Source organism: Lepidothrix coronata, unplaced genomic scaffold (genome assembly GCF_001604755.1).
Source record: "Lepidothrix coronata isolate B3197 unplaced genomic scaffold, Lepidothrix_coronata-1.0 Scaffold123, whole genome shotgun sequence".
In the NCBI taxonomy this organism is placed as follows: domain Eukaryota; kingdom Metazoa; phylum Chordata; class Aves; order Passeriformes; family Pipridae; genus Lepidothrix; species Lepidothrix coronata.
Genome location: NW_016690303.1, coordinates 1525570 through 1538165, shown reverse-complemented (window position 1 = coordinate 1538165; position 12596 = coordinate 1525570).

The following is a 12596-nucleotide window of genomic DNA, read 5'->3' as shown; positions in this document are numbered from 1 at the left end:
GCTACAGTGAAAAAGCCATGAAGTGTAGCAAAATAAAGAAAATAGCTTTATCAGGGAGGTGGTTACAACTTGGTTCGTGGGTTGTTTTCCACCAATACATTAGGAATTTATTGTCACCACTGAAGACTTTTTTTGAGGAAGTGCAGAAGACGAAGTGTGAAAGACTTTGATGGGGTCCCAGTGTGTTTATGGAGATAAAGAGAAGGTAAAGATATCCATGTCTGAATATATTAAAATTGCAGTGTCTGTCAAATTTTCTGCCTTTCTTTCTTTTCTGTTGCTTTCTTGTTCAGGAAAGAACCAAGTTCAGAAATGAGATGGGACATGAAATAGTTTAAAAGTTGTGCCAATCAAATTAACATTATAACTTTCCAGTAATCTCCCTCATATTTTGAAAAGGAGCAGCCCATGTAAGAGAAAGATTTGCCATAGGAAAACCTCTACTGTTCTTCATCCCCTGATTCTCTACAAGGTAGAGATTCATAGTGTTGTTCAATTTTTTGCCTGTTTTTCTACAGTTTGGTAACTACACTTTTTTTCCAGCCTCTCCCTGTGTACTTTTTAGTCCACTGTACAATTTCAATCTAATTTGACAGGTAGATCATAATCTTAGAAAAATATCCCAAATTCTTAAGAAAACTATACAAAAAAAACTATAAGAAATGGAAGAGAAGGCATATCCAGATTAATGAACTCAACAGTGAGCAAAGATGCAGAGTAATCTTAGGTGCTGTCTGCTCTGCCTAGCCTGTTGTCTGCACTGATGGTTGTCTGAGTGACCAAAAAGTTAACGCAGTACTTATACCTACTAAATACAAAACCAAACAAAAGTATTAGGAATTTGAAGAAAAAGCATTTTACATTTGTACAGGACACCGAGTGCAAGAGGTCTCAGGGTCATGGTTAAAAGTATGCATAACTAATATTTCAGTCTATGTAATATTCATTCTCTTTCATTCTGAATAATATTCATTTACTATGCACAGCAGAAACTCATCTGAAAATGTGATAAAGTCATATTTCAGGGATTGCCTGTTTCAGAGCTGATGACAAATGATGTTAAAGAATATCCTATGTTGACCAAAATACAATGTTATGACAATTGCTTTGAATAACTTTAACAGAAATTAAAATGGACATACTAAATAATGAGAAAACAATAGTAACAACAACACTTAAACATGACAAGTCCTACCAGAAGTCTCACATGCAATAAGCTGGAAAAAAATTTCAGAAGAATCTTCTTTCCAAAAGTGAGTAAATTCAGCTCTTAGTTACCATCATTTTACGTGATTTCAGAGGCTCTAGAGGATTCAGGATATTTGCAGAACATTTTGTGTGCAGACCACAGGTCTCTTAGTTCTCCTGTCACCTTTCCCAATACCCTGCAATTTTGTCTTTGACATATAATGATTGAATACAATAATGATTTCTGAAAAAATCCCCTCTCCTGTTTCCTAAGGGAGCAGTATCTCAACAAAGGAAATAGATATATATTTCAACTTTTTCAGAGAGTTGATTTTTCTAATTTTCTAGATCCACCATAGCATAGCAGGAAATAAGGAAACTAAAAAGAGACAAAATGCATTTAAAAAAAACAGTATTTGCAAGAATGAGTAGAAGCAATGTGAGTGTATTGGGTCTGGAGTTAGCTTTCACCACAGCAGTTCTCATAGTGCTGTGCTTTGTATTTGTAGTTAGAATGATGTTGATAACACACCAATTTTTTGCCTACTGTTGAGAAGTGTGCCACACTCCTCCTCAAAGGCCAGTAAGTTGTGGGTGAACAAGAGGTTGGGAGGGGACATAGACGGGACACCTTACCCTAACTGATGAAAGGGATATTCCATACCATATGACAACATGCTTAGTGATAAAAGCTATGAGAAACAAGGAGAAGGGGTAGAGTAGTGAAGGTGCAAAGATTATTTTTGGCTTTAAATTTTAACAATAACTATAATTTCTGGTCAATTCTAACCTTTTTTTTTTCCTTGCAATCTCGAAGACCCAGAGACTGCTGTTCACACCTAGTTCACTATTTAACATGTTAATTTTATTTTAGCTTTCTGCTCTGAACTGTAATAAAGCACATATTCTATGAAAATCATAAAATACCAAAGTAGAATACTTGATATAAAAAAATCCTTTTTTTTTTTCTTGCATATTGACAATGCATAATGCTAGAAGCTCTCCAACTGACAAGAGAATTCTACATTTTCCCATTCAAAATTCAGAAACAAGAACATTCCAAGCCATTGAACCTTCCTGCATTTATTTACTGCTGTGCACCTTCCATATCTTGGGCCTGAAGTTAGCTTCTCAAGATAACAGGCTCTGCTGTTGAAAGACTCTGCTTGGCTGTATGCTTCTACTGCTCATATGATGCTAATTCTCTTTCTCCTATTTATGATAACATCAACCTGGTTCATGACCCAGCTGATCAGCTGTTGATCAGGGAGTCAAGTATCTCCCAGCAAAATTTCCAGATCTGTGGCACAAAGGCAGCCAAAAGTTAACTCTGGCTGATAGATCTTGTTAAAAGCCTGTTCTTAAGCTCATTTAGACACCAGCCATGCTTTAGTCAAGCTAAAGCAATTAAGAATTCATGGATGAATACTTCAAATGACTTTCATTTATTCCTCATGCTTTACAATATTTTAATGAGTTAGAGATTAGCTCATAGTCCTTGAAAATCAGTAACTGTGTTAAACTAGGCTCAAATATATACAATTCACTTCTAGCTGATAAAAATATTTCAATTGGGAATATACTAATCATGTTGCTGGTATTATATCAAGTATTGTAATAGAAAAATAAAATTAGTTGCTGTGGAATCATAGAAAAGCTGGTTTACATTCTTTGGAATTCATTTAACTCTAAGCTGTACAAGTAAATTTTAACCGAACAATATTCTCCATACACCATGCATAGGAATTATACTAACTCAGGAAATAAGGAATAAAACTGAAGTATTTAGACAAAACAAAAAAGGAAAAAAAAAACAACCCCAAACTAAAAGACAAAACTACCAACAGCTAAGCGTCTGTGAGGCCTTACATTTTCTACTTAAATGTGTTTCTGAACATTTACAATTACTAACCATTCAAACACTAGAAATTTGAGGGTGAATATGTACAAAGTAAACCCTGACAGATATTAAATTTTTTTCTGACTAATAAACTATAGCTTTCCTCTACAAAATAAACTAACCTTGAACTGACATCTAGTTGAATTACAGAAGAAATTAATTATTGTCTTTTGATCATTGTAAATTTGTTTATGTTTTCACTAAAATCCAGCTCAGAATTCCTTAGCTGTTTATACAAAAAATTGGATTTCTGCTAAAGTGCTTATAATTGGCTGAACTGTTCTCACTGACGTCACGAAAAATTTGAAAATTCTCTTTTAAAACTTCCTAGCCAAGACTATACAAAACTAGCCCAATATTAGTCACTGTGAAGAAAATTAACTCTACCCCAGCCCAAACCAACACACTAGAGAACATCTTTCAAAGAATATGCTAGTAAATTCTTGGAGATGGAGAGAAATATATGACAGCATCAGAGAACCCTCTATATCTAACATCTAGTCCAACCCTCCAGGGTCAGTCAGAGACAGCTAGAGCAGAACACCTAACATCAGGCAGCCTGTTCCCATGTTTGACAGTCTTACAATAAAACAGTGTTCTGTTGTGTTCAGATGAATTTTCATGTGTTTTAATTTGTGCCAGTTGCCTCTTTTCCTGTCACTGGACACCGCTGAGATGACCCTGATTCTTTCCTTCCTTCATTCTCTTCCATCAAATATTTATAACCACTGATGTTATCCCCCCGAGCTTTCTCTTCTTCAGGCCAAACGGTCCCCAGTTTTGCAACCTCTCCTTAGGTACCAGATATTCCAGTTCCCCGTATTTGTGGCCCTTCTGAGGATTCTTCAGCATGTATATGTCTCTTCTGTACTGGGGATCCCAGAACTGGGCCTGACGTTCCAGATATATCTCACCAGTGCCAAGTAGAAAGGAAGGATTAGCTTCCTTGACCAGTAGAAAACGTTATTCCTAATGGAGCCCATAAATAAAAACAAAGACATAAACCAAAAGAAGCAGAGAATTTAAAATTTTGGAATATTTAAAGTTCTTATTAGCTCCATAGCCTTGGATAAAGTGATCAAAATATTGTGGAGTTTGGGATCCTGATGAACATGCTGAAGGTTAGTAATAAGGCAAAGATTTTAGATTTCAGAAAAACAGACTTCAGCTCCGTGAGGGATTCCATGGGAAACTTCCATGGAAAATAAAAGAGCCAGTGCGCACTAGGAGTTTTTCAAGAATAAGCTCCTGAAAGTACAGAAGCAGAGGATGCCCACTAAAGATAGAGGAAGTAGCCAGAGCAAGTGACCCCTTCATATACATAAACAAGTAGCAACAGAAGGGAAATACTGGCCCGCAGTTAAACAGGAGAGGTGAATTAGTCACCAACGCTGAAAAGGCAGAGATTTTCAATACTTTCTTCACCTCTGTCTTCACCAGCAGTGTTGGGCCCCCGGTCCTGGGAACCAAAACCTTGGTTGATGCAAACACAGCCCCACTATCAGTGAAGGAAGAGTTGATGTGTGAATGATTATAGGAGTTTGACCCCTGCAAATAGATGGAACCTGATAATATCCACCCAAAGGTGATACAAGAGCTGGCTGACATTGTTGAGAAGCCACTCTCCATAGTCTTTGAGAAGTTGTGGAGACTGAGGGATGTCCCAGAGGAATGGAAGAAAGATAATGTCACCCCCATGTACAAGAAAGTCTTAAATGAGGAGCCTGCAAATTTTAGGCCCGTCAGTCTTATTTCAGTCCTGGGAAAGTCATGGAATGAATCCTTTTGGGTGTTATCACAAGTTAAATGAAGCATGTGGTTAGGAAAAGCCAGCAGAGATTCACCAAGGGAAAATTATACTTGATAAACCTGATTGCCTTCTACAACAAAGTAACCTGCTCAGTTGATGTGAGGGGAGGAGTGGGTATTGTCTACCTCAATTTCTCCAAGGCTTTTGATGTGGTTTCCTATAGCCTGCTCCTAGAGCAACTGATGTGTTACTGTCTAGACAAGTGGTCCATGCAGTAGGTGGAGCGCCGGCTGACAGCCATATGCAGAGAATGGTAGTAAATAGCGCCTTTTCAAACTGGCAACCGGTCACTAGTGGGGGCCACCAGGATTGATATTAGGCCCAACACTGTTTAATATCTTCATAAGTGGTCTGGATGACTTCATCAAGTGTTCCCTGAAGAAGTTTGGTGATAGCACTGATGAAGTGGACACTGGAAGGGAGAGCTACCCTGCAGGAAGAGTTAGACAGGCTGGCAGAGTGGGCTAATGAGAACCTTATAAAGTTCAACAAAGACAAATGTAAGGTCTTGCACCTGGGACAACATTATCCGGGACTGCAGTACAGTCTGGGATTTACCCAGCTGGGGAGTAGTTCTGTGGAAACAGGTCTGGGGGTCCTGAAGAACCACAAGATCAATATGAGAGAACAGTGTGCTGCTTCAGCAAAGAAAGCCAACAGGATGCTGGGTTGCATCAACAAAGGTGTCACCAGCAGAGATGAAGAAGCCATTATCCTACTCTATTCGGTGCTTGTTAGGCCACACCTGGAATATTACGTTCAGTTTTGGTCCTCACTATATAAAAAAGATGTGGACAGTCTGGAGAGGGTCTGGAGAGTCTCTTTTTTAGTTATATTAGCCATTTCATAACTTTTTCACTTGAATTACCTTCAGTTATAGTCCTTCTTCCAAGCTCTATTCTTGCCAACTGAGTTTGAATATCTGTATTCCAATAGAAATGAAATTTATAAATGAAATGTTCAATCATATTATAAATGTAACAAATACAGAACATTAATTTTTTTACAGTAGTAATTCCTGCTTGATAAACTCTTTTTTTCTTTTTTGCAGTGTAAATAAAACACAATTTGAAATAAAAATAAAACCCACACAAAACAGTCCTGAGTGTCAGCAGATTATCTTTTTTTTACATATAGCATTTATAAGTGTTCGAGTACAAAAATGTAGAAAGATACCGAGTTCCCTAACAACCAGAAGACATCAAAATTAGTCTGCATACTTTTACGTGTTTCCCTCCGTATGCTTCATGTGATAGAACATTTCTAGGTGTTTTATCTCTTCTGGCCTGATCAATACTCAGTGGTCCATTTTTTGGTAGATTATTCTGATTATTCTCACTAGCAGAGGAAACTCATAAAGTTGAGTGCGTTTTGCTTAGTTGTGTTTAAAGGGATGTGCTATAGAATAGAATAAAGCAGAACAATAGAATACAATAAAATGTTTCAATTGGAAGGAACTTATAGTGGTCATCTAGTCCAACTGCCTGACCACTTCAAAGCTGACAAAAAGTTAAAGCATGTAATTGAAGTCATTGTACAAACGCCTCTGAAACACTTGACAGGTTTGGGCCATCAACTCCCTCTCTAGGAAGCCTGTTCCAGTATTTCACCACCCCCTTGGTAAAGAAATTCCTCCTAATATACAGCTGAAAATTATTTACAAGCATCCAGATTAGAAAATGATGACTCTTTAAAAGACTTTCTGAGGCTGTTTGAAATATCAAACAGCTTTATGTTAAATATTCTTATATAAATTTAACTTATTTATGTTGTTAAGTTGTAATATCTGTTATCTAGATATAGCCTCGTATTAAATAAGTTCTTTTCATTTCTTCTTAATGTATGACCTCTTTCAATGAAACTTCAAGAGATCATATCCTATAAACTGTATATACCACATTTAATTAGATGAATCTGGGTTTTAAACATACTGTACCTCAGATACAGCTGCTCCTTTCTAAGTCATGGTAGTTAAGCATATGCAGGTCAGAATGTACTGTTCTGCAAGCTCTCACTAAAAATCAATATTCAAGTAATGACTGCAAGAAAATATATTTAAAAGGGATTGATTTCACTTTTTCTTTTTCATTGTCTTGTTGAAGTTTGCAATTTATTTTTACTTAGCTAGAAAAGATAACATCCAAGCTGATAAAATCTGTATGGAGCCATCCGCAGATGACAAAGGTAAGGAGGCTTGAAGCTCATTGAGAAAGTCTATCTCCTGAATATCTCTGTTTTGTGTGTCAGAATGGTAGCTGCCCATGCACCACTTGCTTGGGGCACTGATGTGAGTCATTGCTGACAGAAGGAATATATATGCAGCTTCTTCCCCTTGCACACTTTTATTTTATCAGGGTTTTTTTATCAGTTGATGTGTTGATTCGTTGTGGTTGACAGACACTGGGACAACTACTTTTAGAGGGAAAGAATAAACAGAATAAAATAATAAAAGAATAATGTGGGTCGTGCCTACAGTAGCAACTTGGCTCAGAACTGCAGCTTGGTTTGAAACCCTGACAAGCCTATGTTTACTGAGGATGGGGCTGAGTCTTCAGGCTGGTTTTAATGCAGAACTAGATTGTCTCCATGGGAAACCAAACTGGGAGTTGTGCTCCAAAAAACTCTGAACCACTGTGACTCATGGTCCCCGAAGACCCTCTGAAGTGTGCAGCAAAAGGTTCCTGCTTGATCTAGGGGTCTTGAAACAACCTGAAAGGTTTCTAAAGCAATACAGTGAGACAGATGCTGTGAAAGTCTTTCTACTTGTCCTCTGCTACCAGGCTTCAGCTCATTCTTCTCACTCTGTTGGCCCTCTCTCATTTATCTCTCACTCTTTTTTAGGATCCTATTTCTGCTGCCATCTGAACTCCTTTATTTTGCTTTGATCTCACTGAACCTCTTATAGTTCAGATGAACTTTTTATGACATTTAAAATGATTAATTTTTTTCTGTATGTTTCTGCCATGTTGACTCTATTCACTTCATTGCTCAGAAAAAATCAAGGAGAAGCAGGCTTTGGTTGCATCAGGGCATATTAACCTTATTACTACTGTGTGTGAAAGATGACTGCTTCAAGGCACACAGCACAGAACTCAGTACAATAATGGCAGCATCCTTGAAATCATTCTTTGAAGATATGCACTTGTTCCTTAAAGAGCACTTGAGAGGTCTTTGGCTGGAAGCATAACTCAGAGAGAGCACTTCATTCATGCTCCTGAACTGACTTGCCAGGACTGAAAAACACGAGAAACCAGAGGAGCACACAGCCCTGTCTCTGCAGAAGACATCTACAAAATCTCATTGCACCCATTCCTGCAATGGCCTGCACCAGCAGTCCTCTTTCAGTGTCCTCTGCTATATGCAGTGGCATATGCATGGTCAACCATTCAGAGATTAACACAGACAGGTCCTTGTACAGGCACCACACATGCAAAAATAGCACTCATATAAGAATGAACAATGCAAATGACCCCATCCTGCTCTTTCTTGCAGGCTGATCAAATTCAGGGCTCACTGGGAGGTTTTACAGATGAGTCTCTCTGGTAGCTGTCTCAACTTATGCCAGCCCCTAAACTCCTAAGCCTAAAACTTCAGCTGGTTCAACCTGAAGTTTGTTAGTGTTTCACACATAAAAAGTGTCTCCAGTAGCTGGCCCACAAATCTTGTCCTACTCTCCATCTAGTCTGGCTGAAGCATTGCAAATGTCAGACACAGAGTGATGAGGACAATTGCACAGAAAAAGAGTTGACCGGGTGCAGGGCTTGGTCAGACAATTGTTCTGATCAGTGTCCAGTCAGATGGCCCTGTAAAAAGAAAAGGGGAGGGGGGGAACTGAATGGGTCTGTCTGTGGAGATGGCAGCACCTTGAAGGCTGACAGGAATTTGAGCATCTGGAAGGCAGATTGACAGAGGCACAGGATGCTCTGGGGAGGTGGTGGTGGGAGCTGCTAAAGTGCTTTCTGGAGACTTCTGCCTCTTCAGTGCTGCAGAACTGTGCTCTCAGGCAGCAGCTGGTGAGCCAGATGTGGGAGGAAGAAGAAACTCAGACAGATGATGAAGGGGTTGATTTGCATAACTCCAGGGTCTAATCAGCCAACTCTGCCTCTGCCTGCTGCTTCCCTAACCTTTATAATTTTTCCCCCCTTTTGAGCTGCAGCTGCTGCTCACAAAGTCCCCATGAAGTTTCCTTCCCTTTCCCTTACTCCCAGGTAGCTCTTCAATGAGCAAGAAGCAAATATGTTCTACTCACTTTCTCCTCCCCTTTGTCATGAGCTGAATGTAGCACCTGCTTTCTACCAGGCTAGCTACCCTCACCAAGGTGCAAGAACAGTACGCATACTAGAGGAGAAGGGCTGTTTCCCAAAAGCTGTGCAGGTAGCAGCCAAAGCCATCAGCTAGTATACAGGAAAGGTCAAAAAGAGCTTTGAAAGTTTGAGGAGACATGATGAGAGTAATCACACCTGCCTTAAAAGGACTTTGGTTTAAAAGTGAGAGTGAGAAAGAAGGTAAACCTTAAAGAGGAGAGTATGACATCAATCCTTCAGTCTCACCTTTTCTCTTTTGTCCTTGGGAGACTATTCTTTCTCAATTTTTCATTGCAGTTACTACTTCACTTCTAGAAAAGGCATTGACATTTAAGTATACTTAGTTGCTGACATACTCAGTTCACTCCTAGATACATATTCATAGTCTTCAGTAACCAGGGAGCAGAAATTATTTTTGCTTCAAGACCATACTTTCAAGTGATCCACATTCTCACAAAGCTTCTTATGGAGGGCTACCTGATAGAAATAGTTCAATGAGGATTGAGAGGTTCTCCAGAGAGCTTCCAGTGTTTTCACAGGAACAGTGCATTAATGTTAAATCTACTTGTGTGGGGATAGGCATGCAGGAGTATGCATCTTCCAGGTTATCTGCAAACATCTTCACATTGAATTGGCCTATTTCTTCTTAAGAGAAAATACTGGGGCTCCAATAAATCTTACTACAGAGTAAAATGCAGGAGCTGATACTTGTGGATCTCTCAGTTTTAGAGAAATGTATTGCTTTAAATAAGGTGGGTTTATTTTCTTTGTGATGGTTTTGCTTCAGTCATTAAGAAACATGCAGAAACCTTACTAGTAATATACACGAATTTGAAGAAGTCACTTTTCAACCAAAATAAGAGTTTCTAAGCATCTATTCTATAAGTGAAGAAAGGATTCTTGCATTCTGTCTTGATGTTAAGTGATTCTGCATGTAACTGCATCTGCAGTAAAATCATGGGTAACTGGAAATGTAGTAGTAAAGTAAAAAGAGAGAGTGAGATAAGCATTGCTTACATCTTAATATTGGCAACTAAATTATTGGGCCTCTATGTATTAGCAATTTATGTCCTACCAATTAAGTATAAACTTGATTCACATAGAGTAATAAAAAATATTTCATTAATGAAAACTGAGGTCTTATTTGGTCTGTGCAATATGCACAAACTTCTTCAATGATGTTTTGCCATTAAAAGTTTGATTCCTTCCATCATTCTTGTTCTGTCTTTCCTCAGATCTGAAAAAATCCTATACTTTTTAATTTTATAGTGAAGGAAACTAAAAGTCATAATTGCCTTTTATCTAAACTGGGTTAGCATTACAGTATTTCTGTGTTTTAATAATGGATTGAACTGGACACATTTAATCCTAGTGCCTCAGGAGCCAAGATTCCAGTTCAGTTTTAAAATACAGATTTTTTTTTTTTTCTGATGTAAAAAAGCTTCATTTCCCTCTCCTATTGAGCCATCTTGTGGTTAATAATTGTAATGTACTCTTGAATACACACTTAGCTAATGTGATGGGAAAGTGTCTGCCCAGTGCTATCCAATGCTACATTAACAAGAATTACTATCTTATATTCTTGGATGTTAAACAAGAAGTTTCTTGGAGCATAGAAGAGGCATGTTATATGTGATACATATAAATATAAAATAATGTGTAAATTAGAGAGAGGAAATTATTATTCTTTAATGTAAAATAAGTAACTATGGGTATTTCAGTATCAATGAAGAGACTAATGTAGTATATTGCAAATGAGGCCGCACATTTTTTCCATAGAGAAATTCTATGTTAATAAAACAGTATTTTTCCAGGCATGAGAACTAAAGTTGGAGTGCCTTAAACATATAAGGACTCTGATGAGCAGAGTTTGGTAATCATATTTTAATGTAAATATTAGTTCTTTTTTCATGTGCATTTGTTATTATGGCTATAGTGATGTTAAGTTCTGTTATTTTCTAGGTAGACTCTATTAGGAAGAGTGAGAAAATGTTCAGCTGTGTGACGTGGAGCCATTAAGACAAGAATCATAGAATCATAGAATAGTCTGGGTTGGAAGGGACCTTAAAGATCCAGTTCAACAACCCTGCCATTGGCAGGGACACCTCCCACTAGTCCAGGCAAACAACAAAAGAGATTTCTTTCTTGCACTACAAATACGTTGCATTATACAGATCACACAAAAGAGAAAGTGACAAATGAATGTGGCTATATTACATCACTAATAGGGCTTCAGTGAGAGGACACTATGGGGAACAGTAAAACCATGGAAAATTACCATTAGAAGAGAAGCGGATTATACTGTGGAACATCTTAGAGCAAGAGTGAGTAATTCAGTCATTAGTCAGAATTGAACAAGTCTTATTCTTTGTACTAGTAACTCTGTTTAATGGTAACTCCATGCATTGTGAAGCAGTTCTTTTATAGATTTTGTAAACCTTTGACAACATTTGAAACTCATTTGATATCTGGCATAAAATGAATCAGTGGCAATCCTCTGAGGGGAAGAACAGAGCAGTGAATACATTCTGAAGGAGCTGTCTGGAACAGCAGAAATGAAGAAGGGAAGGGAAGTTTAAAACATTTCCCCCTGTATTCCCAATTAGGGGACTCGACTGAAAGACAGATCACCATAAGGTGATCCTAATACCCACGGCCGTGTGTTTGGAGTCCTTGACTTATGATTTCATGCTTAATTTTGTAAAGGATGCTAATTAGGCAGCTATCCAAGACATTCAACATCCAACATAAAAATGTAATATGTATGATTTATACTGTTAAGAAGAAAAAAAACCTAACAAACCCAATCCAAAAAAGGAAAGATGCAAACATAGGAAGATTTGTGCCTTACAGAACAGCAAATCTGGCTGGTTAAGTGCAAGCCCACTAAGGGACTCATATTGCGGGAGAAGCGACTCAAAGAAATATTACTGATACTCCAAGAGTTCTTCTTGACAAATTAGTAATAATTTAGTGACAAAAGGGAGACACTGAATTCAGACTCAAGTTCATGAAGCTTGAAAGTGTTCTGATAGTAAAATGTGGTAGGGAATCGCTAATACTACTAGTAAAGAGGCCTGACGCAATACTCAGAATTAAAGGCAAGCAAGTCAACACAAACCAAGTTTGTGTGTGTGTGTGTGTGTGTGTGTTCGTGGACATGTTTATGTATGTGCGTGAGGTTTCACAAGCTCTAGCAAAATATTTGTGACATTGACCAAAAAGACAACCTCACTTTTACAGTGGTGACTGGACTGAGTCAATCTAAAAACCAAAAAGACATTTATTAATGGATGCAAATGACTGTGGCACATAATTTCTACTGGTATTGCTAATATTGTAAGAAAAGTTGCAGGAATAGGACAGTACTTTGGTAGAACTTTAAAAGGCTCTA